Here is a 25,169-nt window from a genome sequence, read left to right as displayed (position 1 = left end):
CATAGTGTGTGAACACGTAGTTTGCTTGAGAGCTGCCTGTCAGCCTGATGGTGTATGAAGTCAGTGAGCCAAATGGAGTTGTTCTCCCACAAGAACCACTCGGCTGATTCTTCTTCAATATGCAATTCAGCAATATGCAGTGTTGCTTGATGGAATTAGCTCTTACAGCAACATCTGCGTCTAGAGCCTTTGTATTTAGGGCTAGCTGAAAATGGCTTTGGCGCTCAAGTGTTTTCTGAATGTGGAGTTGGTGGCATGTGAAACCCACCTGTGGAGCCTTCGTTTGTGTGGGATGCTCACCAACCTGCCCTTCAGGACAATGCACTCAAACGGCATTAAGCATAGTGTGTGAACACGTAGTTTGCTTGAGAGCTGCCTGTCAGCCTGATGGTGTGTGAAGTCAGTGAGCCAAATGGAGTTGTTCTCCCACAAGAACCACTCGGCTGATACTTCTTCAATATGCAATTCAGCAACATGCAGTGTTGCTTGATGGAATTAGCTCTTACAACAAGATCTGCGTCTAGAGCCTTTGTATTTAGGGCTAGCTGAAAAGGGCTTTGGCGCTGAAGTGGTTTCTGAATCTGGAGTTGGTGGCATGTGAAATTCCCCTGTGGAGCCTTCGTTTGTGTGGGATGCTCACCAACCTGCGCTTCAGGACAATGCACTCAAACGGCATTAAGCATAGTGTGTGAACACGTAGTTTGCTTGAGAGCTGCCTGTCAGCCTGATGGTGTGTGAAGTCAGTGAGCCAAATGGAGTTGTTCTCCCACAAGAACCACTCGGCTGATGCTTCTTCAATATGCAATTCAGCAACATGCAGTGTTGCTTGATGGAATTAGCTCTTACAGCAACATCTGCGTCTAGAGCCTTTGTATATAGGGCTAGCTGAAAAGGGCTTTGCCGCTGAAGTGGTTTCTGAATGTGGAGTTGATGGCATGTGAAACCCGCCTGTGGAGCCTTCGTTTGTGTGGGATGCTCACCAACCTGCCCTTCAGGACAATGCACTCAAACGGCATTAAGCATAGTGTGTGAACACGTAGTTTGCTTGAGAGCTGCCTGTCAGCCTGATGGTGTGTGAAGTCAGTGAGCCAAATGGAGTTGTTCTCCCACAAGAACCACTCGGCTGATGCTTCCTCAATATGCAATTCAGCAACATGCAGTGTTGCTTGATGGAATTAGCTCTTACAGCAACATCTGCTTCTAGAGCCTTTGTATTTAGGGCTAGCTGAAAAGGGCTTTGGCGCTGAAGTGGTTTCTGAATGTGGAGTTGGTGGCATGTGAAACTCCCCTGTGGAGCCTTCGTTTGTGCGGGATGCTCACCAACCTGCCCTTCAGGACAATGCACTCAAACGGCATTAAGCATAGTGTGTGAACACGTAGTTTGCTGGAGAGCTGCCTGTCAGCCTGATGGTGTGTGAAGTCAGTGAGCCAAATGGAGTTGTTCTCCCACAAGAACCACTCGGCTGATGCTTCTTCAATATGCAATTCAGCAACATGCAGTGTTGCTTGATGGAATTAGCTCTTACAGCAACATCTGCGTCTAGAGCCTTTGTATTCAGGGCTAGCTGAAAACGGCTTTGGCGCTGAAGTGGTTTCTGAATGTGGAGTTGGTGGCATGTGAAACTCGCCTGTGGAGCCTTCGTTTGTGTGGGATGCTCACCAACCTGCCCTTCAGGACAATGCTCTCAAACGGCATTAAGCATAGTGTGTGAACACGTAGTTTGCTTGAGAGCTGCCTGTCAGCCTGATGGTGTGTGAAGTCAGTGAGCCAAATGGAGTTGTTCTCCCACAAGAACCACTCGGCTGATTCTTCTTCAATATGCAATTCAGCAATATGCAGTGTTGCTTGATGGAATTAGCTCTTACAGCAACATCTGCGTCTAGAGCCTTTGTATTTAGGGCTAGCTGAAAATGGCTTTGGCGCTCAAGTGTTTTCTGAATGTGGAGTTGGTGGCATGTGAAACCCACCTGTGGAGCCTTCGTTTGTGTGGGATGCTCAGCAACCTGCCCTTCAGGACAATGCACTCAAACGGCATTAAGCATAGTGTGTGAACACGTAGTTTGCTTGAGAGCTGCCTGTCAGCCTGATGGTGTGTGAAGTCAGTGAGCCAAATGGAGTTGTTCTCCCACAAGAACCACTCGGCTGATGCTTCTTCAATATGCAATTCAGCAACATGCAGTGTTGCTTGATGGAATTAGCTCTTACAACAAGATCTGCGTCTAGAGCCTTTGTATTTAGGGCTAGCTGAAAAGGGCTTTGGCGCTGAAGTGGTTTCTGAATGTGGAGTTGGTGGCATGTGAAATTCCCCTGTGGAGCCTTCGTTTGTGTGGGATGCTCAGCAACCTGCGCTTCAGGACAATGCACTCAAACGGCATTAAGCATAGTGTGTGAACACGTAGTTTGCTTGAGAGCTGCCTGTCAGCCTGATGGTGTGTGAAGTCAGTGAGCCAAATGGAGTTGTTCTCCCACAAGAACCACTCGGCTGATGCTTCTTCAATATGCAATTCAGCAACATGCAGTGTTGCTTGATGGAATTAGCTCTTACAGCAACATCTGCGTCTAGAGCCTTTGTATATAGGGCTAGCTGAAAAGGGCTTTGGCGCTGAAGTGGTTTCTGAATGTGGAGTTGATGGCATGTGAAACCCGCCTGTGGAGCCTTCGTTTGTGTGGGATGCTCACCAAGCTGCCCTTCAGGACAATGCACTCAAACGGCATTAAGCATAGTGTGTGAACACGTAGTTTGCTTGAGAGCTGCCTGTCAGCCTGATGGTGTGTGAAGTCAGTGAGCCAAATGGAGTTGTTCTCCCACAAGAACCACTCGGCTGATGCTTCCTCAATATGCAATTCAGCAACATGCAGTGTTGCTTGATGGAATTAGCTCTTACAGCAACATCTGCTTCTAGAGCCTTTGTATTTAGGGCTAGCTGAAAACGGCTTTGGCGCTGAAGTGGTTTCTGAATGTGGAGTTGGTGGCATGTGAAACTCCCCTGTGGAGCCTTCGTTTGTGTGGGATGCTCACCAACCTGCCCTTCAGGACAATGCACTCAAACGGCATTAAGCATAGTGTGTGAACACGTAGTTTGCTTGAGAGCTGCCTGTCAGCCTGATGGTGTGTGAAGTCAGTGAGCCAAATGGAGTTGTTCTCCCACAAGAACCATTCGGCTGATGCTTCTTCAATATGCAATTCAGCAACATGCAGTGTTGCTTGATGGAATTAGCTCTTACAGCAACATCTGCGTCTAGAGCCTTTGTATTTAGGGCTAGCTGAAAACGGCTTTGGCGCTGAAGTGGTTTCTGAATGTGGAGTTGGTGGCATGTGAAACCCGCCTGTGGAGCCTTCGTTTGTGTGGGATGCTCACCAAGCTGCCCTTCAGGACAATGCACTCAAACGGCATTAAGCATAGTGTGTGAACACGTAGTTTGCTTGAGAGCTGCCTTTCAGCCTGATGGTGTGTGAAGTCAGTGAGCCAAATGGAGTTGTTCTCCTACAAGATCCACTCGGCTGATGCTTCTTCAATATGCAATTCAGCAACATGCAGTGTTGCTTGATGGAATTAGCTCTTACAGCAACATCTTCGTCTAGAGCCTTTGTATTTAGGGCTAGCTGAAAAGGGCTTTGGCGCTGAAGTGGTTTCTGAATGTGGAGTTGGTGGCATGTGAAATTCCCCTGTGGAGCCTTCGTTTGTGTGGGATGCTCACCAACCTGCCCTTCAGGACAATGCACTCAAACGGCATTAAGCATAGTGTGTGAACACGTAGTTTGCTTGAGAGCTGCCTGTCAGCCTGATGGTGTGTGAAGTCAGTGAGCCAAATGGAGTTGTTCTCCCACAAGAACCACTCGGCTGATGCTTCTTCAATATGCAATTCAGCAACATGCAGTGTTGCTTGATGGAATTAGCTCTTACAACAACATCTGCGTCTAGAGCCTTTGTATTTAGGGCTAGCTGAAAAGGGCTTTGGCGCTGAAGTGGTTTCTGAATGTGGAGTTGGTGGCATGTGAAACCCGCCTGTGGAGCCTTCGTTTGTGTGGGATGCTCACCAACCTGCCCTTCAGGACAATGCACTCAAATGGCAATAAGCATAGTGTCTGAACACGTAGTTTGCTTGAGAGCTGCCTGTCAGCCTGATGGTGTGTGAAGTCAGTGAGCCAAATGGAGTTGTTCTCCCACAAGAACCACTCGACTGATGCTTCTTCAATATGCAATTCAGCAACATGCAGTGTTGCTTGATGGAATTAGCTCTTACAGCAACATCTGCGTCTAGAGCTTTTGGATTCAGGGCTAGCTGAAAAGGGCTTTGGCGCTGAAGTGGTTTCTGAATGTGGAGTTGGTGGCATGTGAAACCCGCCTGTGGAGCCTTCGTTTGTGTGGGATGCTCACCAAGCTGCCCTTCAGGACAATGCACTCAAACGGCATTAAGCATAGAGTGTGAACACGTAGTTTGCTTGAGAGCTGCCTGTCAGCCTGATGGTGTGTGAAGTCAGTGAGCCAAATGGAGTTGTTCTCCCACAAGAACCACTTGGCTGATGCTTCTTCAATATGCAATTCAGCAACATGCAGTGTTGCTTGATGGAATTAGCTCTTACAGCAACATCTGCGTCTAGAGCCTTTGTATTTAGGGCTAGCTGAAAAGGGCTTTGGCGCTGACGTGGTTTCTGAATGTGGAGTTGGTGGCATGTGAAACCCGCCTGTGGAGCTTTCGTTTGTGTGGGATGCTCACCACGCAGCCCTTCAGGACAATGCACTCAAACGGCATTAGGCATAGTGTGTGAACACGTAGTTTGCTTGAGAGCTGCCTGTCAGCCTGATGGTGTGTGAAGTCAGTGAGCCAAATGGAGTTGTTCTCCCACAAGAACCACTTGGCTGATGCTTCTTCAATATGCAATTCAGCAACATGCAGTGTTGCTTGATGGAATTAGGTCTTACAGCAACATCTGCGTCTAGAGCCTTTGTATTTAGGGCTAGCTGAAAAGGGCTTTGGCGCTCAAGTGGTTTCTGAATGTGGAGTTGGTGGCATGTGAAACCCGCCTGTGGAGCCTTCGTTTGTGTGGGATGCTCACCAAGCTGCCCTTCAGGACAATGCACTCAAACGGCATTAAGCAAAATGTGTGAACCCGTAATTTGCTTGAGAGCTGCCTGTCAGCCTGATGGTGTGTGAAGTCAGTGAGCCAAATGGAGTTGTTCTCCCACAAGAACCACTCGGCTGATGCTTCTTCAATATGCAATTCAGCAACATGCAGTGTTGCTTGATGGAATTAGCTCTTACAGCAACATCTGCGTCTAGAGCCTTTGTATTTAGGACTAGCTGAAAACATCTTTGGCGCTCAAGTGGTTTCTGAATGTGGAGTTGGTGGCATGTGAAACCCGCCTGTGGAGCCTTCGTTTGTGTGGGATGCTCAGCAACCTGCCCTTCAGGACAATGCACTCAAACGACATTAGGCATAGAGTGTGAACACGTAGTTTGCTTGAGAGCTGCCTGTCAGCCTGATGGTGTGTGAAGTCAGTGAGCCAAATGGAGTTGTTCTCCCACAAGAACCACTTGGCTGATGCTTCTTCAATATGCAATTCAGCAACATGCAGTGTTGCTTGATGGAATTAGCTCTTACAGCAACATCTGCGTCTAGAGCCTTTGTATTTAGGGCTAGCTGAAAAGGGCTTTGGCGCTGACGTGGTTTCTGAATGTGGAGTTGGTGGCATGTGAAACCCGCCTGTGGAGCCTTCGTTTGTGTGGGATGCTCACCAACCTGCCCTTCAGGACAATGCACTCAAACGGCATTAAGCAAAATGTGTGAACACGTAGTTTGCTTGAGAGCTGCCTGTCAGCCTGATGGTGTGTGAAGTCAGTGAGCCAAATGGAGTTGTTCTCCCACAAGAACCACTCGACTGATTCTTCTTCAATATGCAATTCAGCAACATGCAGTGTTGCTTGATGGAATTAGCTCTTACAGCAACATGTGTGTCTAGAGCCTTTGCATTTAGGGCTAGCTGAAAAGGGCTTTGGCGTTCAAGTGGTTTCTGAATGTGGAGTTGGTGGCATGTGAAACCCGCCTGTGGAGCCTTCGTTTGTGTGGGATGCTCACCAACCTGCCCTTCAGGACAATGCACTCAAACGGCATTAAGCATAGTGTGTGAACACGTAGTTTGCTTGAGAGCTGCCTGTCAGCCTGATGGTGTGTGAAGTCAGTGAGCCAAATGGAGTTGTTCTCCCACAAGAACCACTCGGCTGATGCTTCTTCAATATGCAATTCAGCAACATGCAGTGTTGCTTGATGGAATTAGCTCTTACAACAAGATCTGCGTCTAGAGCCTTTGTATTTAGGGCTAGCTGAAAAGGGCTTTGGCGCTGAAGTGGTTTCTGAATGTGGAGTTGGTGGCATGTGAAATTCCCCTGTGGAGCCTTCGTTTGTGTGGGATGCTCACCAACCTGCGCTTCAGGACAATGCACTCAAACGGCATTAAGCATAGTGTGTGAACACGTAGTTTGCTTGAGAGCTGCCTGTCAGCCTGATGGTGTGTGAAGTCAGTGAGCCAAATGGAGTTGTTCTCCCACAAGAACCACTCGGCTGATGCTTCTTCAATATGCAATTCAGCAACATGCAGTGTTGCTTGATGGAATTAGCTCTTACAGCAACATCTGCGTCTAGAGCCTTTGTATATAGGGCTAGCTGAAAAGGGCTTTGGCGCTGAAGTGGTTTCTGAATGTGGAGTTGATGGCATGTGAAACCCGCCTGTGGAGCCTTCGTTTGTGTGGGATGCTCAGCAACCTGCGCTTCAGGACAATGCACTCAAACGGCATTAAGCATAGTGTGTGAACACGTAGTTTGCTTGAGAGCTGCCTGTCAGCCTGATGGTGTGTGAAGTCAGTGAGCCAAATGGAGTTGTTCTCCCACAAGAACCACTCGGCTGATGCTTCCTCAATATGCAATTCAGCAACATGCAGTGTTGCTTGATGGAATTAGCTCTTACAGCAACATCTGCTTCTAGAGCCTTTGTATTTAGGGCTAGCTGAAAAGGGCTTTGGCGCTGAAGTGGTTTCTGAATGTGGAGTTGGTGGCATGTGAAACCCGCCTGTGGAGCCTTCGTTTATGCGGGATGCTCACCAACCTGCCCTTCAGGACAATGCACTCAAACGGCATTAAGCATAGTGTGTGAACACGTAGTTTGCTTGAGAGCTGCCTGTCAGCCTGATGGTGTGTGAAGTCAGTGAGCCAAATGGAGTTGTTCTCCCACAAGAACCACTCGGCTGATGCTTCTTCAATATGCAATTCAGCAACATGCAGTGTTGCTTGATGGAATTAGCTCTTACAGCAACATCTGCGTCTAGAGCCTTTGTATTGAGGGCTAGCTGAAAAGGGCTTTGGCGCTGAAGTGGTTTCTGAATGTGGAGTTGGTGGCATGTGAAACCCGCCTGTGGAGCCTTCGTTTGTGTGGGATGCTCACCAACCTGCCCTTCAGGACAATGCACTCAAACGGCATTAAGCATAGTGTGTGAACACGTAGTTTGCTTGAGAGCTGCCTGTCAGCCTGATGGTGTGTGAAGTCAGTGAGCCAAATGGAGTTGTTCTCCCACAAGAACCACTCGGCTGATGCTTCTTCAATATGCAATTCAGCAACCAGCAGTGTTGCTTGATGGAATTAGCTCTTACAACAACATCTGCGTCTTGAGCCTTTGTATTTAGGGCTAGCTGAAAAGGGCTTTGGCGCTCAAGTGGTTTCTGAATGTGGAGTTGGTGGCATGTGAAACCCGCCTGTGGAGCCTTCGTTTGTGTGGGATGCTCACCATGCTTCCCTTCAGGACAATGCACTCAAACGGCATTAAGCATAGTGTGTGAACACATAGTTTGCTTGAGAGCTGCCTGTCAGCCTGATGGTGTGTGAAGTCAGTGAGCCAAATCGAGTTGTTCTCCCACAAGAACCACTCGACTGATGCTTCTTCAATATGCAATTCAGCAACATGCAGTGTTGCTTGATGGAATTAGCTCTTACAGCAACATCTGCGTCTAGAGCCTTTGTATTTAGGGCTAGCTGAAAAGGGCTTTGGCGCTGAAGTGGTTTCTGAATGTGGCGTTGATGGCATGTGAAACCCGCCTGTGGAGCCTTCGTTTATGTGGGATGCTCACCAACCTGCCCTTCAGGACAATGCACTCAAACGGCATTAAGCATAGTGTGTGAACACGTAGTTTGCTTGAGAGCTGCCTGTCAGCCTGATGGTGTGTGAAGTCAGTGAGCCAAATGGAGTTGTTCTCCCACAAGAACCACTCGACTGATGCTTCTTCAATATGCAATTCAGCAACATGCAGTGTTGCTTGATGGAATTAGCTCTTACAGCAACATCTGCGTCTAGAGCCTTTGTATTTAATGCTAGCTGAAAAGGGCTTTGGCGCTCAAGTGGTTTCTGAATGTGGAGTTGGTGGCATGTGAAACTCCCCTGTGGAGCCTTCGTTTGTGTGGGATGCTCACCAACCTGCCCTTCAGGACAATGCACTCAAACGGCATTAAGCATAGTGTGTGAACACGTAGTTTGCTTGAGAGCTGCCTGTCAGCCTGATGGTGTGTGAAGTTGTGAGCCAAATGGAGTTGTTCTCCCACAAGAACCACTCGGCTGATGCTTCTTCAATATGCAATTCAGCAACATGCAGTGTTGCTTGATGGAATTAGCTCTTACATCAACATCTGCGTCTAGAGCCATTGTATATAGGGCTAGCTGAAAAGGGCTTTGGTGCTCAAGTGGTTTGTGAATGTGGAGTTGGTGGCATGTGAAACCCGCCTGTGGAGCCTTCGTTTGTGTGGGATGCTAACCAACCTGCCCTTCAGGACAATGCACTCAAACGGCATTAAGCATAGTGTGTGAACACGTAGTTTGCTTGAGAGCTGCCTGTCAGCCTGATGGTGTGTGAAGTCAGTGAGCCAAATGGAGTTGTTCTCCCACAATAACCATTCGGCTGATTCTTCTTCAATATGCAATTCAGCAACATGCAGTGTTGCTTGATGGAATTAGCTCTTACAGTAACATCTGCGTCTAGAGCCTTTGTATTTAGGGCTAGCTGAAAACGGCTTTGGCGCTGAAGTGGTTTCTGAATGTGGAGTTGGTGGCATGTGAAACCCGCCTGTGGAGACTTCGTTTGTGTGGGATGCTCACCAAGCTGCCCTTCAGGACAATGCACTCAAACGGCATTAAGCATAGTGTGTGAACACGTAGTTTGCTTGAGAGCTGCCTGTCAGCCTGATGGTGTGTGAAGTCAGTGAGCCAAATGGAGTTGTTCTCCTACAAGAACCACTCAGCTGATGCTTCTTCAATATGCAATTCAGCAACATGCAGTGTTGCTTGATGGAATTAGCTCTTACAGCAACATCTGCGTCTAGAGCCTTTGTATTTAGGGCTAGCTGAAAAGGGCTTTGGCGCTCAAGTGGTTTCTGAATGTGGAGTTGGTGGCATGTGAAACCCGCGTGTGGAGCCTTCGTTTGTGTGGGATGCTCACCAACCTGCCCTTCAGGACAATGCACTCAAACGGCATTAAGCATAGTGTGTGAACACGTAGTTTGCTTGAGAGCTGCCTGTCAGCCTGATGGTGTGTGAAGTCAGTGAGCCAAATGGAGTTGTTCTCCCACAAGAACCACTCGGCTGATGCTTCTTCAATATGCAATTCAGCAACATGCAGTGTTGCTTGATGGAATTAGCTCTTACAACAACATCTGCGTCTAGAGCCTTTGTATTTAGGGCTAGCTGAAAAGGGCTTTGGCGCTGAAGTGGTTTCTGAATGTGGAGTTGGTGGCATGTGAAACCCGCCTGTGGAGCCTTCGTTTGTGTGGGATGCTCACCAACCTGCCCTTCAGGACAATGCACTCAAATGGCAATAAGCATAGTGTCAGAACACGTAGTTTGCTTGAGAGCTGCCTGTCAGCCTGATGGTGTGTGAAGTCAGTGAGCCAAATGGAGTTGTTCTCCCACAAGAACCACTCGACTGATGCTTCTTCAATATGCAATTCAGCAACATGCAGTGTTGCTTGATGGAATTAGCTCTTACAGCAACATCTGCGTCTAGAGCTTTTGGATTCAGGGCTAGCTGAAAACGGCTTTGGCGCTCAAGTGGTTTCTGAATGTGGAGTTGGTGGCATGTGAAACCCGCCTGTGGAGCCTTGTTTGTGTGGGATGCTCAGCAACCTGCGCTTCTGGACAATGCACTCAAACGGCATTAAGCATAGTGTGTGAACACGTAGTTTGCTTGAGAGCTGCCTGTCAGCCTGATGGTGTGTGAAGTCAGTGAGCCAAATGGAGTTGTTCTCCCACAAGAACCACTCGGCTGATGCTTCTTCAATATGCAATTCAGCAACATGCAGTGTTGCTTGATGGAATGAGCTCTTACAGCAACATCTGCGTCTAGAGCCTTTGTATTTAGGGCTAGCTGAAAACGGCTTTGGCGCTGAAGTGGTTTCTGAATGTGGAGTTGGTGGCATGTGAAGCCCGCCTGTGGAGCCTTAGTTTATGTGGGATGCTCACCAAGCTGCCCTTCAGGACAATGCACTCAAACGGCATTAAGCATAGTGTGTGAACACGTAGTTTGCTTGAGAGCTGCCTGTCAGCCTGATGGTGTGTGACGTCAGTGAGCCAAATGGAGTTGTTCTCCCACAAGAACCACTCGGCTGATGCTTCTTCAATATGCAATTCAGCAACATGCAGTGTTGCTTGATGGAATTAGCTCTTACAGCAACATCTGCGTCTAGAGCCTTTGTATTTAGGGCTAGCTGAAAAGGGCTTTGGCGCTCAAGTGGTTTCTGAATGTGGAGTTGGTGGCATGTGAAACCCGCCTGTGGAGCCTTAGTTTATGTGGGATGCTCACCAAGCTGCCCTTCAGGACAATGCACTCAAACGGCATTAAGCATAGTGTGTGAACACGTAGATTGCTTGAGAGCTGCCTGTCAGCCTGATGGTGTGTGAAGTCAGTGAGCCAAATGGAGTTGTTCTCCCACAAGAACCACTCGGCTGATGCTTCTTCAATATGCAATTCAGCAACATGCAGTGTTGCTTGATGGAATTAGCTCTTACAGCAACATCTGCGTCTAGAGCCTTTGTATTCAGGGCTAGCTGAAAACGGCTTTGGCGCTGAAGTGGTTTCTGAATGTGGAGTTGGTGGCATGTGAAACCCGCCTGTGGAGCCTTTGTTTGTGTGGGATGCTCACCAAGCTGCCCTTCAGGACAATGCACTCAAACGGCATTAAGCATAGTGTGTGAACACGTAGTTTGCTTGAGAGCTGCCTGTCAGCCTGATGGTGTGTGAAGTCAGTGAGCCAAATGGAGTTGTTCTCCCACAAGAACCACTCGGCTGATGCTTCTTCAATATGCAATTCAGCAACATGCAGTGTTGCTTGATGGAATTAGCTCTTACAGCAACATCTGCGTCTAGAGCCTGTGTGTTTAGGGCTAGCTGAAAAGGGCTTTGGCGCTGAAGTGGTTTCTGAATGTGGAGTTGGTGGCATGTGAAACTCCCCTGTGGAGCCTTCGTTTGTGTGGGATGCTCACCAACCTGCGCTTCAGGACAATGCTCTCAAACGGCATTAAGCATAGTGTGTGAACACGTAGTTTGCTTGAGAGCTGCCTGTCAGCCTGATGGTGTGTGAAGTCAGTGAGCCAAATGGAGTTGTTCTCCCACAAGAACCACTCGGCTGATGCTTCTTCAATATGCAATTCAGCAACATGCAGTGTTGCTTGATGGAATTAGCTCTTACAGCAACATCTGCATCTAGAGCCTTTGTATTTAGAGCTAGGTGATAAGGGCTTTGGCGCTCAAGTGGTTTCTGAATGTGGAGTTGGTGGCATGTGAAACCCGCCTGTGGAGCCTTCATTTGTGTGGGATGCTCACCAAGCTTCCCTTCAGGACAATGCACTCAAACGGCATTAAGCATAGTGTGTGAACACGTAGTTTGCTTGAGAGCTGCCTGTCAGCCTGATGGTGTGTGAAGTCAGTGAGCCAAATGGAGTTGTTCTCCCACAAGAACCACTCGGCTGATGCTTCTTCAATATGCAATTCAGCAACATGCAGTGTTGCTTGATGGAATTAGCTCTTACAGCAACATCTGCGTCTAGAGCCTTTGTATTTAGGACTAGCTGAAAACATCTTTGGCGCTCAAGTGGTTTCTGAATGTGGAGTTGGTGGCATGTGAAACCCGCCTGTGGAGCCTTCGTTTATGTGGGATGCTCACCAAGCTGCCCTTCAGGACAATGCACTCAAACGGCATTAAGCATAGTGTGTGAACACGTAGTTTGCTTGAGAGCTGCCTGTCAGCCTGATGGTGTGTGACGTCAGTGAGCCAAATGGAGTTGTTCTCCCACAAGAACCACTCGGCTGATGCTTCTTCAATATGCAATTCAGCAACATGCAGTGTTGCTTGATGGAATTAGCTCTTACAGCAACATCTGCGTCTAGAGCCTTTGTATTTAGGGCTAGCTGAAAAGGGCTTTGGCGCTCAAGTGGTTTCTGAATGTGGAGTTGGTGGCATGTGAAACCCGCCTGTGGAGCCTTAGTTTATGTGGGATGCTCACCAAGCTGCCCTTCAGGACAATGCACTCAAACGGCATTAAGCATAGTGTGTGAACACGTAGATTGCTTGAGAGCTGCCTGTCAGCCTGATGGTGTGTGAAGTCAGTGAGCCAAATGGAGTTGTTCTCCCACAAGAACCACTCGGCTGATGCTTCTTCAATATGCAATTCAGCAACATGCAGTGTTGCTTGATGGAATTAGCTCTTACAGCAACATCTGCGTCTAGAGCCTTTGTATTCAGGGCTAGCTGAAAACGGCTTTGGCGCTGAAGTGGTTTCTGAATGTGGAGTTGGTGGCATGTGAAACCCGCCTGTGGAGCCTTTGTTTGTGTGGGATGCTCACCAAGCTGCCCTTCAGGACAATGCACTCAAACGGCATTAAGCATAGTGTGTGAACACGTAGTTTGCTTGAGAGCTGCCTGTCAGCCTGATGGTGTGTGAAGTCAGTGAGCCAAATGGAGTTGTTCTCCCACAAGAACCACTCGGCTGATGCTTCTTCAATATGCAATTCAGCAACATGCAGTGTTGCTTGATGGAATTAGCTCTTACAACAACATCTGCGTCTAGAGCCTTTGTATTTAGGGCTAGCTGAAAAGGGCTTTGGCGCTGAAGTGGTTTCTGAATGTGGAGTTGGTGGCATGTGAAACCCGCCTGTGGAGCCTTCGTTTGTGTGGGATGCTCACCAAGCCTGCCCTTCAGGACAATGCACTCAAATGGCAATAAGCATAGTGTCAGAACACGTAGTTTGCTTGAGAGCTGCCTGTCAGCCTGATGGTGTGTGAAGTCAGTGAGCCAAATGGAGTTGTTCTCCCACAAGAACCACTCGACTGATGCTTCTTCAATATGCAATTCAGCAACATGCAGTGTTGCTTGATGGAATTAGCTCTTACAGCAACATCTGCGTCTAGAGCTTTTGGATTCAGGGCTAGCTGAAAACGGCTTTGGCGCTCAAGTGGTTTCTGAATGTGGAGTTGGTGGCATGTGAAACCCGCCTGTGGAGCCTTGTTTGTGTGGGATGCTCAGCAACCTGCGCTTCTGGACAATGCACTCAAACGGCATTAAGCATAGTGTGTGAACACGTAGTTTGCTTGAGAGCTGCCTGTCAGCCTGATGGTGTGTGAAGTCAGTGAGCCAAATGGAGTTGTTCTCCCACAAGAACCACTTGGCTGATGCTTCTTCAATATGCAATTCAGCAACATGCAGTGTTGCTTGATGGAATGAGCTCTTACAGCAACATCTGCGTCTAGAGCCTTTGTATTTAGGGCTAGCTGAAAACGGCTTTGGCGCTGAAGTGGTTTCTGAATGTGGAGTTGGTGGCATGTGAAGCCCGCCTGTGGAGCCTTAGTTTATGTGGGATGCTCACCAAGCTGCCCTTCAGGACAATGCACTCAAACGGCATTAAGCATAGTGTGTGAACACGTAGTTTGCTTGAGAGCTGCCTGTCAGCCTGATGGTGTGTGACGTCAGTGAGCCAAATGGAGTTGTTCTCCCACAAGAACCACTCGGCTGATGCTTCTTCAATATGCAATTCAGCAACATGCAGTGTTGCTTGATGGAATTAGCTCTTACAGCAACATCTGCGTCTAGAGCCTTTGTATTTAGGGCTAGCTGAAAAGGGCTTTGGCGCTCAAGTGGTTTCTGAATGTGGAGTTGGTGGCATGTGAAACCCGCCTGTGGAGCCTTAGTTTATGTGGGATGCTCACCAAGCTGCCCTTCAGGACAATGCACTCAAACGGCATTAAGCATAGTGTGTGAACACGTAGATTGCTTGAGAGCTGCCTGTCAGCCTGATGGTGTGTGAAGTCAGTGAGCCAAATGGAGTTGTTCTCCCACAAGAACCACTCGGCTGATGCTTCTTCAATATGCAATTCAGCAACATGCAGTGTTGCTTGATGGAATTAGCTCTTACAGCAACATCTGCGTCTAGAGCCTTTGTATTCAGGGCTAGCTGAAAACGGCTTTGGCGCTGAAGTGGTTTCTGAATGTGGAGTTGGTGGCATGTGAAACCCGCCTGTGGAGCCTTTGTTTGTGTGGGATGCTCACCAAGCTGCCCTTCAGGACAATGCACTCAAACGGCATTAAGCATAGTGTGTGAACACGTAGTTTGCTTGAGAGCTGCCTGTCAGCCTGATGGTGTGTGAAGTCAGTGAGCCAAATGGAGTTGTTCTCCCACAAGAACCACTCGGCTGATGCTTCTTCAATATGCAATTCAGCAACATGCAGTGTTGCTTGATGGAATTAGCTCTTACAGCAACATCTGCGTCTAGAGCCTGTGTGTTTAGGGCTAGCTGAAAAGGGCTTTGGCGCTGAAGTGGTTTCTGAATGTGGAGTTGGTGGCATGTGAAACTCCCCTGTGGAGCCTTCGTTTGTGTGGGATGCTCACCAACCTGCGCTTCAGGACAATGCTCTCAAACGGCATTAAGCATAGTGTGTGAACACGTAGTTTGCTTGAGAGCTGCCTGTCAGCCTGATGGTGTGTGAAGTCAGTGAGCCAAATGGAGTTGTTCTCCCACAAGAACCACTCGGCTGATGCTTCTTCAATATGCAATTCAGCAACATGCAGTGTTGCTTGATGGAATTAGCTCTTACAGCAACATCTGCATCTAGAGCCTTTGTATTTAGAGCTAGGTGATAAGGGCTTTGGCGCTCAAGTGGTTTCTGAATGTGGAGTTGGTGGCATGTGAAACCCGCCTGTGGAGCCTTCATTTGTGTGGGATGCTCACCAAGCTTCCCTTCAGGACAATGCACTCAAACGGCATTAAGCATAGTGTGTGAACACGTAGTTTGCTTGAGAGCTGCCTGTCAGCCTGATGGTGTGTGAAGTCAGTGAGCCAAATGGAGTTGTTCTCCCACAAGAACCACTGGGCTGATGCTTCTTCAATATGCAATTCAGCAACATGCAGTGTTGCTTGATGGAATTAGCTCTTACAGCAACATCTGCGTCTAGAGCCTTTGTATTTAGGGCTAGCTGAAAACGGCTTTGGTGCTCAAGTGATTTCTGAATGTGGAGTTGGTGGCATGTGAAACCCGCCTGTGGAGCCTTCGTTTGTGTGGGATGCTCACCAAGCTGCCCTTCAGGACAATGCACTCAAACGGCATTAAGCATAGTGTGTGAACACGTAGTTTGCTTGAGAGCTGCCTGTCAGCCTGATGGTGTGTGAAGTCAGTGAGCCAAATGGAGTTGTTCTCCCACAAGAACCACTCGGCTGATGCTTCTTCAATATGCAATTCAGCAACATGCAGTGTTGCTTGATGGAATTAGCTCTTACAGCAACATCTGCGTCTAGAGCCTTTGTATTCAGGGCTAGCTGAAAACGGCTTTGGCGCTGAAGTGGTTTGTGAATGTGGAGTTGGTGGCATGTGAAACCCGCCTGTGGAGCCTTCGTTTGTGTGGGATGCTCACCAAGCTGCCCTTCAGGACAATGCACTCAAACAGCATTAAGGATAGTGTGTGAACACGTAGTTTGCTTGAGAGCTGCCTGTCAGCCTGATGGTGTGTGAAGTCAGTGAGCCAAATGGAGTTGTTCTCCCACAAGCACCACTCGGCTGATGCTTCTTCAATATGCAATTCAGCAACATGCAGTGTTGCTTGATGGAATGAGCTCTTACAGCAACATCTGCGTCTAGAGCCTTTGTATTTAGGGCTAGCTGAAAAGGGCTTTGGCGCTGAAGTGGTTTCTGAATGTGGAGTTGATGGCATGTGAAACCCGCCTGTGGAGCCTTCGTTTATGCGGGATGCTCACCAAGCTGCCCTTCAGGACAATGCACTCAAACGACATTAAGCATAGTGTGTGGACACGTAGTTTGCTTGAGAGCTGCCTGTCAGCCTGATGGTGTGTGAAGTCAGTGAGCCAAATGGAGTTGTTCTCCCACAAGAACCACTCGGCTGATGCTTCTTCAATATGCAATTCAGCAACATGCAGTGTTGCTTGATGGAATTAGCTCTTACAGCAACATCTGCATCTAGAGCCTTTGTATTTAGGGCTAGCTGAAAAGGGCTTTGGCGCTGAAGTGGTTTCTGAATGTGGAGTTGGTGGCATGTGAAACCCGCCTGTGGAGACTTCGTTTGTGTGGGATGCTCACCAAGCTGCCCTTCAGGACAATGCACTCAAACGGCATTAAGCATAGTGTGTGAACACGTAGTTTGCTTGAGAGCTGCCTGTCAGCCTGATGGTGTGTGAAGTCAGTGAGCCAAATGGAGTTGTTCTCCCACAAGAACCACTCGGCTGATGCTTCTTCAATATGCAATTCAGCAACATGCAGTGTTGCTTGATGGAATTAGCTCTTACAGCAACATCTGCGTCTAGAGCCTTTGTATTCAGGGCTAGCTGAAAAGGGCTTTGGCGCTGAAGTGGTTTCTGAATGTGGAGTTGGTGGCATGCGAAACCCGCCTGTGGAGCCTTCGTTTGTGTGGGATGCTCACCAAGCTTCCCTTCAGGACAATGCACTCAAACGGCATTAAGCATAGTGTGTGAACACGTAGTTTGCTTGAGAGCTGCCTGTCAGCCTGATGGTGTGTGAAGTCAGTGAGCCAAATGGAGTTGTTCTCCCACAAGAACCACTCGGCTGATGCTTCTTCAATATGCAATTCAGCAACATGCAGTGTTGCTTGATGGAATTAGCTCTTACAGCAACATCTGCGTCTAGAGCCTTTGTATTTAGGGCTAGCTGAAAACGGCTTTGGAGCTCAAGTGATTTCTGAATGTGGAGTTGGTGGCATGTGAAACCCGCCTGTGGAGCCTTCGTTTGTGTGGGATGCTCACCAAGCTGCCCTTCAGGACAATGCACTCAAACGGCATTAAGCATAGTGTGTGAACACGTAGTTTGCTTGAGAGCTGCCTGTCAGCCTGATGGTGTGTGAAGTCAGTGAGCCAAATGGAGTTGTTCTCCCACAAGAACCACTCGGCTGATGCTTCTTCAATATGCAATTCAGCAACATGCAGTGTTGCTTGATGGAATTAGCTCTTACAGCAACATCTGCGTCTAGAGCCATTGTATTTAGGGCTAGCTGAAAAAGGCTTTGGCGCTCAAGTGGTTTCTGAATGTGGAGTTGGTGGCATGTGAAACCCGCCTGTGGAGCCTTCGTTTGTGTGGGATGCTCACCAACCTGCCCTTCAGGACAATGCACTCAAACGGCATTAAGCATAGTGTGTGAACACGTAGTTTGCTTGAGAGCTGCCTGTCAGCCTGATGGTGTGTGAAGTCAGTGAGCCAAATGGAGTTGTTCTCCCACAAGAACCACTCGGCTGATGCTTCTTCAATATGCAATTCAGCAACATGCAGTGTTGCTTGATGGAATTAGCTCTTACAGCAACATCTGCGTCTAGAGCCTTTGTATTTAGGGCTAGCTGAAAAGGGCTTTGGCGCTGAAGTGGTTTCTGAATGTGGAGTTGGTGGCATGTGAAACCCGCCTGTGGAGCCTTCGTTTGTGTGGGATCTCACCAACTGCCCTTCAGGACAATGCACTCAAACGGCATTAAGCATAGTGTGTGAACACGTAGTTTGCTTGAGAGCTGCCTGTCAGCCTGATGGTGTGTGAAGTCAGTGAGCCAAATGGAGTTGTTCTCCTACAAGAACCACTCGGCTGATGCTTCTTCAATATGCAATTCAGCAACATGCAGTGTTGCTTGATGGAATTAGCTCTTACAGCAACATCTGCGTCTAGAGCCTTTGTATTTAGGGCTAGCTGAAAACGGCTTTGGCGTTGAAGTGGTTTCTGAATGTGGAGTTGGTGGCATGTGAAACCCGCCTGTGGAGCCTTCGTTTGTGTGGGATGCTCACCAAGCTGCCCTTCAGGACAATGCACTCAAATGGCATTAAGCATAGTGTGTGAACATGTAGTTTGCTTGAGAGCTGCCTGTCAGCCTGATGGTGTGTGAAGTCAGTGAGCCAAATGGAGTTGTTCTCCCACAAGAACCACTCGGCTGATGCTTCTTCAATATGCAATTCAGCAACATGCAGTGTTGCTTGATGGAATTAGCTCTTACAGCAACATCTGCGTCTAGAGCCATTGTATTTAGGGCTAGCTGAAAAGGGCTTTGGCGCTGAAGTGGTTTCTGAATGTGGAGTTCGTGGCATGTGAAACCCTCCTGTGGAGCCTTCGTTTGTGTGGGATGCTCACCAACCTGCCCTTCAGGACAATGCACTCAAACGGCATTAAGCATAGTGTGTGAACACGTAGTTTGCTTGAGAGCTGCCTGTCAGCCTGATGGTGTGTGAAGTCAGTGAGCCAAATGGAGTTGTTCTCCCACAAGAACCACTCGGCTGATGCTTCTTCAATATGCAATTCAGCAACATGCAGTGTTGCTTGATGGAATTAGCTCTTACAACAACATCTGCGTCTAGAGCCTTTGTATTTAGGGCTAGCTGAAAAGGGCTTTGGCGCTGAAGTGGTTTCTGAATGTGGAGTTGGTGGCATGTGAAACCCGCCTGTGGAGCCTTCGTTTGTGTGGGATGCTCACCAAGCTGCCCTTCAGGACAATGCACTCAAATGGCATTAAGCATAGTGTGTGAACACGTAGTTTGCTTGAGAGCTGCCTGTCAGCCTGATGGTGTGTGAAGTCAGTGAGCCAAATGGAGTTGTTCTCCCACAAGAACCACTCGGCTGATGCTTCTTCAATATGCAATTCAGCAACAGCAGCGTTGCTTGATGGAATTAGCTCTTACAGCAACATCTGCGTCTAGAGCCTTTGTATTCAGGGCTAGCTGAAAAGGGCTTTGGCGCTGAAGTGGTTTCTGAATGTGGAGTTGGTGGCATGTGAAACCCGCCTGTGGAGCCTTCGTTTGTGTGGGATGCTCACCAAGCTGCCCTTCAGGACAATGCACTCAAACGGCATTAAGCATAGTGTGTGAACACGTAGTTTGCTTGAGAGCTGCCTGTCAGCCTGATGGTGTGTGAAGTCAGTGAGCCAAATGGAGTTGTTCTCCCACAAGAACCACTCGGCTGATGCTTCTTCAATATGCAATTCAGCAACATGCAGTGTTGCTTGATGGAATTAGCTCTTACAGCAACATCTGCGTCTAGAGCCTTTGTATTCAGGGCTAGCTGAAAACGGCTTTGGCGCTGAAGTGGTTTGTGAATGTGGAGTTGGTGGCATGTGAAACCCGCCTGTGGAGCCTTCGTTTGTGTGGGATGCTCACCAAGCTGCCCTTCAGGACAATGCACTCAAACGGCATTAAGCATAGTGTGTGAACACGTAGTTTGCTTGAGAGCTGCCTGTCAGCCTGATGGTGTGTGAAGTCAGTGAGCCAAATGGAGTTGTTCTCGCACAAGAACCACTCGGCTGATGCTTCTTCAATATGCAATTCAGCAACATGCAGTGTTGCTTGATGGAATGAGCTCTTACAGCAACATCTGCGTCTAGAGCCTTTGTATTTAGGGCTAGCTGAAAAGGGCTTTGGCGCTGAAGTGGTTTCTGAATGTGGAGTTGATGGCATGTGAAACCCGCCTGTGGAGCCTTCGTTTATGCGGGATGCTCATCAACCTGCCCTTCAGGACAATGCACTCAAACGACATTAAGCATAGTGTGTGGACACGTAGTTTGCTTGAGAGCTGCCTGTCAGCCTGATGGTGTGTGAAGTCAGTGAGCCAAATGGAGTTGTTCTCCCACAAGAACCACTCGGCTGATGCTTCTTCAATATGCAATTCAGCAACATGCAGTGTTGCTTGATGGAATTAGCTCTTACAGCAACATCTGCATCTAGAGCCTTTGTATTTAGGGCTAGCTGAAAACGGCTTTGGCGCTGAAGTGGTTTCTGAATGTGGAGTTGGTGGCATGTGAAACCCGCCTGTGGAGACTTCGTTTGTGTGGGATGCTCACCAAGCTGCCCTTCAGGACAATGCACTCAAACGGCATTAAGCATAGTGTGTGAACACGTAGTTTGCTTGAGAGCTGCCTGTCAGCCTGATGGTGTGTGAAGTCAGTGAGCCAAATGGAGTTGTTCTCCCACAAGAACCACTCGGCTGATGCTTCTTCAATATGCAATTCAGCAACATGCAGTGTTGCTTGATGGAATTAGCTCTTACAGCAACATCTGCGTCTAGAGCCTTTGTATTCAGGGCTAGCTGAAAAGGGCTTTGGCGCTGAAGTGGTTTCTGAATGTGGAGTTGGTGGCATGTGAAACCCGCCTGTGGAGCCTTCGTTTGTGTGGGATGCTCACCAAGCTTCCCTTCAGGACAATGCACTCAAACGGCATTAAGCATAGTGTGTGAACACGTAGTTTGCTTGAGAGCTGCCTGTCAGCCTGATGGTGTGTGAAGTCAGTGAGCCAAATGGAGTTGTTCTCCCACAAGAACCACTCGGCTGATGCTTCTTCAATATGCAATTCAGCAACATGCAGTGTTGCTTGATGGAATTAGCTCTTACAGCAACATCTGCGTCTAGAGCCTTTGTATTTAGGGCTAGCTGAAAACGGCTTTGGAGCTCAAGTGATTTCTGAATGTGGAGTTGGTGGCATGTGAAACCCGCCTGTGGAGCCTTCGTTTGTGTGGGATGCTCACCAAGCTTCCCTTCAGGACAATGCACTCAAACGGCATTAAGCATAGTGTGTGAACACGTAGTTTGCTTGAGAGCTGCCTGTCAGCCTGATGGTGTGTGAAGTCAGTGAGCCAAATGGAGTTGTTCTCCCACAAGAACCACTCGGCTGATGCTTCTTCAATATGCAATTCAGCAACATGCAGTGTTGCTTGATGGAATTAGCTCTTACAGCAACATCTGCGTCTAGAGCCTTTGTATTTAGGACTAGCTGAAAACATCTTTGGCGCTCAAGTGGTTTCTGAATGTGGAGTTGGTGGCATGTGAAACCCGCCTGTGGAGCCTTCGTTTATGTGGGATGCTCACCAAGCTGCCCTTCAGGACAATGCACTCAAACGGCATTAAGCATAGTGTGTGAACACGTAGTTTGCTTGAGAGCTGCCTGTCAGCCTGATGGTGTGTGAAGTCAGTGAGCCAAATGGAGTTGTTCTCGCACAAGAACCACTCGGCTGATGCTTCTTCAATATGCAATTCAGCAACATGCAGTGTTGCTTGATGGAATGAGCTCTTACAGCAACATCTGCGTCTAGAGCCTTTGTATTTAGGGCTAGCTGAAAAGGGCTTTGGCGCTGAAGTGGTTTCTGAATGTGGAGTTGATGGCATGTGAAACCCGCCTGTGGAGCCTTCGTTTATGCGGGATGCTCATCAACCTGCCCTTCAGGACAATGCACTCAAACGACATTAAGCATAGTGTGTGGACACGTAGTTTGCTTGAGAGCTGCCTGTCAGCCTGATGGTGTGTGAAGTCAGTGAGCCAAATGGAGTTGTTCTCCCACAAGAACCACTCGGCTGATGCTTCTTCAATATGCAATTCAGCAACATGCAGTGTTGCTTGATGGAATTAGCTCTTACAGCAACATCTGCATCTAGAGCCTTTGTATTTAGGGCTAGCTGAAAACGGCTTTGGCGCTGAAGTGGTTTCTGAATGTGGAGTTGGTGGCATGTGAAACCCGCCTGTGGAGACTTCGTTTGTGTGGGATGCTCACCAAGCTGCCCTTCAGGACAATGCACTCAAACGGCATTAAGCATAGTGTGTGAACACGTAGTTTGCTTGAGAGCTGCCTGTCAGCCTGATGGTGTGTGAAGTCAGTGAGCCAAATGGAGTTGTTCTCCCACAAGAACCACTCGGCTGATGCTTCTTCAATATGCAATTCAGCAACATGCAGTGTTGCTTGATGGAATTAGCTCTTACAGCAACATCTGCGTCTAGAGCCTTTGTATTCAGGGCTAGCTGAAAAGGGCTTTGGCGCTGAAGTGGTTTCTGAATGTGGAGTTGGTGGCATGTGAAACCCGCCTGTGGAGCCTTCGTTTGTGTGGGATGCTCACCAAGCTTCCCTTCAGGACAATGCACTCAAACGGCATTAAGCATAGTGTGTGAACACGTAGTTTGCTTGAGAGCTGCCTGTCAGCCTGATGGTGTGTGAAGTCAGTGAGCCAAATGGAGTTGTTCTCCCACAAGAACCACTCGGCTGATGCTTCTTCAATATGCAATTCAGCAACATGCAGTGTTGCTTGATGGAATTAGCTCTTACAGCAACATCTGCGTCTAGAGCCTTTGTATTTAGGGCTAGCTGAAAACGGCTTTGGAGCTCAAGTGATTTCTGAATGTGGAGTTGGTGGCATGTGAAACCCGCCTGTGGAGCCTTCGTTTGTGTGGGATGCTCACCAAGCTTCCCTTCAGGACAATGCACTCAAACGGCATTAAGCATAGTGTGTGAACACGTAGTTTGCTTGAGAGCTGCCTGTCAGCCTGATGGTGTGTGAAGTCAGTGAGCCAAATGGAGTTGTTCTCCCACAAGAACCACTCGGCTGATGCTTCTTCAATATGCAATTCAGCAACATGCAGTGTTGCTTGATGGAATTAGCTCTTACAGCAACATCTGCGTCTAGAGCCTTTGTATTTAGGACTAGCTGAAAACATCTTTGGCGCTCAAGTGGTTTCTGAATGTGGAGTTGGTGGCATGTGAAACCCGCCTGTGGAGCCTTCGTTTATGTGGGATGCTCACCAAGCTGCCCTTCAGGACAATGCACTCAAACGGCATTAAGCATAGTGTGTGAACACGTAGTTTGCTTGAGAGCTGCCTGTCAGCCTGATGGTGTGTGAAGTCAGTGAGCCAAATGGAGTTGTTCTCCTACAAGAACCACTCGGCTGATGCTTCTTCAATATGCAATTCAGCAACATGCAGTGTTGCTTGATGGAATTAGCTCTTACAGCAACATCTGCGTCTAGAGCCTTTGTATTTAGGGCTAGCTGAAAACGGCTTTGGCGTTGAAGTGGTTTCTGAATGTGGAGTTGGTGGCATGTGAAACCCGCCTGTGGAGCCTTCGTTTGTGTGGGATGCTCACCAAGCTGCCCTTCAGGACAATGCACTCAAACGGCATTAAGCATAGTGTGTGAACATGTAGTTTGCTTGAGAGCTGCCTGTCAGCCTGATGGTGTGTGAAGTCAGTGAGCCAAATGGAGTTGTTCTCCCACAAGAACCACTCGGCTGATGCTTCTTCAATATGCAATTCAGCAACATGCAGTGTTGCTTGATGGAATTAGCTCTTACAGCAACATCTGCGTCTAGAGCCATTGTATTTAGGGCTAGCTGAAAAGGGCTTTTCGCTGAAGTGGTTTCTGAATGTGGAGTTCGTGGCATGTGAAACCCTCCTGTGGAGCCTTCGTTTGTGTGGGATGCTCACCAAGCTTCCCTTCAGGACAATGCACTCAAACGGCATTAAGCATAGTGTGTGAACACGTAGTTTGCTTGAGAGCTGCCTGTCAGCCTGATGGTGTGTGAAGTCAGTGAGCCAAATGGAGTTGTTCTCCCACAAGAACCACTCGGCTGATGCTTCTTCAATATGCAATTCAGCAACATGCAGTGTTGCTTGATGGAATTAGCTCTTAGAACAACATCTGCGTCTAGAGCCTTTGTATTTAGGGCTAGCTGAAAAGGGCTTTGGCGCTGAAGTGGTTTCTGAATGTGGAGTTGGTGGCATGTGAAACCCGCCTGTGGAGCCTTCGTTTGTGTGGGATGCTCACCAAGCTGCCCTTCAGGACAATGCACTCAAATGGCAATAAGCATAGTGTGTGAACACGTAGTTTGCTTGAGAGCTGCCTGTCAGCCTGATGGTGTGTGAAGTCAGTGAGCCAAATGGAGTTGTTCTCCCACAAGAACCACTCGGCTGATGCTTCTTCAATATGCAATTCAGCAACATGCAGTGTTGCTTGATGGAATTAGCTCTTACAGGAACATCTGCGTCTAGAGCCTTTGTGTTTAGGGCTAGCTGAAAAGGGCTTTGGCGCTGAAGTGGTTTCTGAATGTGGAGTTGGTGGCATGTGAAACTCCCCTGTGGAGCCTTCGTTTGTGTGGAATGCTCAGCAACCTGCGCTTCAGGACAATGCACTCAAACGGCATTAAGCATAGTGTGTGAACACGTAGTTTGCTTGAGAGCTGCCTGTCAGCCTGATGGTGTGTGAAGTCAGTGAGCCAAATGGAGTTGTTCTCCCACAAGAACCACTCGGCTGATGCTTCTTCAATATGCAATTCAGCAACATGCAGTGTTGCTTGATGGAATTAGCTCTTACAGCAACATCTGCGTCTAGAGCCTTTGTATATAGGGCTAGCTGAAAAGGGCTTTGGCGCTGAAGTGGTTTCTGAATGTGGAGTTGGTGGCATGTGAAACCCGCCTGTGGAGCCTTCGTTTGTGTGGAATGCTCACCAACCTGCCCTTCAGGACAATGCACTCAAACGGCATTAAGCATAGTGTGTGAACACGTAGTTTGCTTGAGAGCTGCCTGTCAGCCTGATGGTGTGTGAAGTCAGTGAGCCAAATGGAGTTGTTCTCCCACAAGAACCACTCGGCTGATGCTTCTTCAATATGCAATTCAGCAACATGCAGTGTTGCTTGATGGAATTAGCTCTTACAGCAACATCTGCATCTAGAGCCTTTGTATTTAGGGCTAGCTGAAAAGGGCTTTGGCGCTGAAGTGGTTTCTGAATGTGGAGTTGGTGGCATGTGAAACCCGCCTGTGGAGCCTTCGTTTGTGTGGGATGCTCACCAACCTGCCCTTCAGGACAATGCACTCAAACGGCATTAAGCATAGTGTGTGAACA

This window comes from Ochotona princeps, chromosome 16 (assembly GCF_030435755.1).
Source record: "Ochotona princeps isolate mOchPri1 chromosome 16, mOchPri1.hap1, whole genome shotgun sequence".
Taxonomy (NCBI): domain Eukaryota; kingdom Metazoa; phylum Chordata; class Mammalia; order Lagomorpha; family Ochotonidae; genus Ochotona; species Ochotona princeps.
Note: the sequence above shows the minus strand (reverse complement) of the source record.